Genomic DNA, 4,309 nt, shown 5'->3' with positions numbered 1-4,309 from the left:
CCAGGGATTGAGGCACTTCCAAGTATGGGGAGGGGCGAGGCACCTCCTCTTCCTCAACTGCTCCCCTTCTCATTGGTCCCACACAGTCTGTCACCAAACACCAGCCACTACAATCAGCACCAGTCAGCAGTGCAGCATGAGCATACCTGTACATTTTCTGTGGTACCGTAGCTGCACTGCATGGTCTATCCTGGCAGTCTGTATCACAGCTTACAAAGAGCTCTGTATGGAGAGGTATCTAGACCAGTGACTGCCTGTTGAGCTGTGTTGAGACTACAAGTCCCAGCACACCTTGTCAACTGGATTTGCTGGGACATGTAGTGCCATCGTACCTAGTGGTTTTTTTTTAACTGTAGGGGTTTTTAACTGTATGTGTATTGTGTGCATAGATCCCCTTGGTTTCCCTGTCTGCACCCTCCTTGTAATTCCCCCTCAGAGTCCCTGCCCGCAAAATCCCTGTAACTGCCCCCTCAGTGACCCTGCCCATACACTCCTGTAATTCCCCCTCAGTATCCCTGCCCGCACCCTCTCCGTAATTCCCTCTCAGTGTCCCTTCCCGCACCCTAACCGTAATTCCCCCTCAGTGTCCCTGCCTGCACACTCCTCATAATTCCCCCTCAGTCTCCCTGCCTGCACCCTCCCCATAATGCCATATCAGTGTCCCTGCCTGCATCCTCCCTGTAATTCCTCCTCAGTCTCCCTGCCTGCACCCTCCCTGTAATTCCTCCTCAGTGTCCCTGCCTGCACCCTCCCTGTAATTCCTCCTCAGTGTCCCTGCCTGCACCCTCCCTGTAATTCTCCCTCAGTGTTCCTGACCTCCCTGTGACTCCCCCCTCAGTGTCCCTGCCCTCACACTCCTGTAATTCCCTCTGAGTGTCCCTTCCCGCACCCTCCCTGTAATTGCCCATCGGTGTCCTTGACCAAACCCTCCCTGTAAATCCCCTTTAGTGTCCCTGACCTCAGCCGCCCTGTGACTCCCCCCTCAGTGTCCCTGCACACACCCTCCTGTAATTCCACCTCAGTGTCCCTGCCCGTACCCTCCCCATAATTCCCCCTCAGTGTCCCTGCCCGCACACTCCTGTAATTTCCCCTAAGTGTCCCTGCCCACACCCTCCCTGTAATTGCTTCTCAGTGTCCCTGACCTCAGCCTCCCTGTAAGCGCTCCACCTCATTGTCCCTACCCACACCCTCCATGTAATTCTCCCTCAGTGTCCCTGACCTCAGCCTATCTGTAACCCCCTTCCCTGGGTGGGGGAGGTGGGGGGCACCAGTTACTTACTTTGCCAGGGGCGCTCAGACCCCTAGATACACCCCTGTTGGAGTGATAGAGAGTATCAAAGAACCAGTCACTTCTGCTTTTGCCCATCTGTTTCCATCGAATGGGCAATGAGAGAGTGCGTACGCTCAGATATTCTGGTTTTTGAAAGAAGAGAAGTACACTTCTGATTTCCTGGGTAAATAGATACCCAATGTGGTCCCTTTGTACTACAGTACTGGTATCAGTACCAGTCATTTGCGACTTACTGATATAGATGCAGACTGAAATACACCCTATGGTAACCACTTTTTTATTATTAAAAAAAAAACCTTTATGGATGACTTTTTTGTTATGATTCTGAACAGATACATCTCCCTATCTTTTTATTGATAGTAATCACGTAACCATTTATATATAAAGAAATCTCTGATAGAGGGTTTTGTTTCTGTTTTTGGTTTGGATTGTTATGACTATTCTTTTGTACACAAATTCAAACACAAATACCCATGTGGATATTAGAATGATTTTTCTTTGAGACTCAGCTATATTGCTGCATACTGAAATTTATCTCATGATAATTACTTATGTACAAAAATCCTCATTAGATGATTTTTTGCCTATTGTTTTTTTGTTTTTTGTCATGTTGAAGTTGATATCTTCCACAGACATATTTCAGTGTGATAGATCTGTTGATGCTGTTATCCACTACAGACATATCCCAATGTGATAAACATCTACTGAGAGCAATTACGCAATTATATAATTCTCTTGGTGTTGCTATTTGTCATAAGACATATTCTAATGTGATAGATTTTCATTGGGAATAATTACGCAACCATTTGCATGAGAACTCTAAACTGTGATAACCTCAAGGAGCTTAGGTGATCCTTGGTATTTATGTCATTTCATAAAAACCCTCAGCCAGACAACAAGGAGCACTGTTTATTAGTGATGTTTATGACATTATAAAAACTTACTGCTAGATGTTTTTTTTTATACTTCTACTGGTTACAGATATAGCCTAATGTTATAATCTCCTAATGGGACTGATTACGTAACAATTTGTATGAGAACTCACTGATACATCTTTTTCAGACATTCTCCACCGTACAACTCAGGATAGTCCTCTGTAATGCGCAAAACAGCAACAGAGGTCCCCCGATTGACCTTTTCAGACACTCTCTCATCCACAATTTAGGGCAGCCCTCTGCAATGTGCAAAACACCAACAGAGGGCCCCAAGTGGACAGCAGAAGTGTAAGACTTACCTTACTTTCCACTCTTTCATTTTTTTATACTTACCTTGCTCTCCAAAAATCTACTTTCATTTCAAAACACTCTCTCATCCAAATTGGGTATTCGGATACGAAGATCCCATTTCCCATTTATCATCTACAGTCACACCACACTGGCAATGCCCGATCTCATCTGATCTTAGAAGCCAAGCAGTGTTGGGCCAGGTCAGTACCAGAAAGGGAGAACCTCTAGGAATACCCAGTACTGTAGTACAAAGGGACCACATTGTGGATCTATTTACCCAGGAAAGCAGAAGTGTACTTCTCTTCTTTCAAAAAACAGAATATCTGGGCGTACACACTCTCTCATTGCCCACTCGATGGAAACAGATGGGCAGAAGCAGAAGTGACTGGTACTTTGATACCCTCTATCACTCTATATACTCATGTCTGTGGTATTGATCGAGTATATTAATACAGTTAAAATGTTACCGTATAGGGTGTTTTGGAGCCAATAAGCCTGTTGCCTGTTTTTTCTTTCTCTCATGTGGACATATCAAGTTAATTGTTGATAGAAAAAACAGGAAAACATATTTTCGCTCTGATAGACGTCCAATTATTATTTATACTCACCTATGCTACATCAAGTGTCCATAGAGACATTCAATAACCAAATTGATTAAAAGTAAGATATTTAATACATTTTTAATAATTTATATGTTTGTGATTGTCTGAACACTTGTTATATGAATAAAAGTAACATTTTAAATAGCACCTTCTGTGCAAATGTAATCACCAATGTAATCAAACATACCATATAATATGTAAATTTAAGTGTGCCCCAGAAAGACTGAACAGTCTTCTTGCTTCTTCACAAAACCCCACAAAGTAGTTCATTCTGAACCAATCTCTGGGAACACCACCAACCAAAACTGCTGCATAAAACCCTTTGGGTAGAGTCAGCAGCCTTATGTTAGTTAATATGGATATACCCATAATTAATTTGTAACTTAATTAGCTCCTTGATCCATACAATCCATTCCAGTGCAAATTCCAAACCCCAAACTCCCAGGGTCAAAAGGTCGAAAGGGTCAAAATGTCGACATGAAAATGGTCGACACAAAAAAAGGTAGACACCATATTTTTTGCATTTTTGTGGTTTGTTTGGATAGTTTTGTCATCTGGTACCCCCAATTGTAGAAAGGCATACCCTCGCGAGGCTTACTTTGCTCGCCATGCTTTGGGCTTGGTGGCTTGCTGTGCACGCCACAAGGTTTATAACCAACTCTATGCTGACATGGGTAGAGAAGGTATTAAATAGTCCAAAAACATGTTAAATTTAGAAAAAATAAATTGTCTTTTTTATGTCAACCATTTTCATGTCGACCTTTTGACCCTGTTGACCTAATATCTGTCTAACATATGATGTCTATCTATTGACTGTCTAACTAGACATTATCTATCTATCATCCCACACCCTTTCCCACTCTATGGATGTCGTGGACACCCCCCTCTGGGAATTCTGGAGGCTGGGATCCCAGCATCAGTATGCTGACCACCAAAACCCTTACCACTGGTCATCCATTCCCACCTCGGTTAATGCAATGCTGGTCAACCTTCTACTGGAACATTTGGAATGTCACTGAATCATAATGAACAAAATAAATCCACCTGTACACTGTCATTTTTTGTTTAATATTTTTTGAGGGTTGAGGTTGAGAACCATTGGACTAGATCAACCTCTTATCTGGCCTCTCTGGCTCCCACCTATCTTCATTACAGTCTTTCCTTAATGTTTTTGTCTCATTCGCCAAAGA

At 43.0% G+C, this 4,309-nt stretch overlaps 1 pseudogene; it reads left to right on the top strand.

The window, feature by feature from the left end:
• Window positions 1-2,647: 2,647 nt before the first annotated feature.
• Window positions 2,648-2,766, top strand: LOC135052582 (5S ribosomal RNA; annotated as a pseudogene).
• Window positions 2,767-4,309: the final 1,543 nt, after the last annotated feature.

Source organism: Pseudophryne corroboree, chromosome 2 (assembly GCF_028390025.1).
Source record: "Pseudophryne corroboree isolate aPseCor3 chromosome 2, aPseCor3.hap2, whole genome shotgun sequence".
NCBI classification, from domain to species: domain Eukaryota; kingdom Metazoa; phylum Chordata; class Amphibia; order Anura; family Myobatrachidae; genus Pseudophryne; species Pseudophryne corroboree.
The sequence above is the reverse complement of the archived record's forward strand: the minus strand, read 5'-3'. Positions and strand labels throughout refer to the sequence as shown.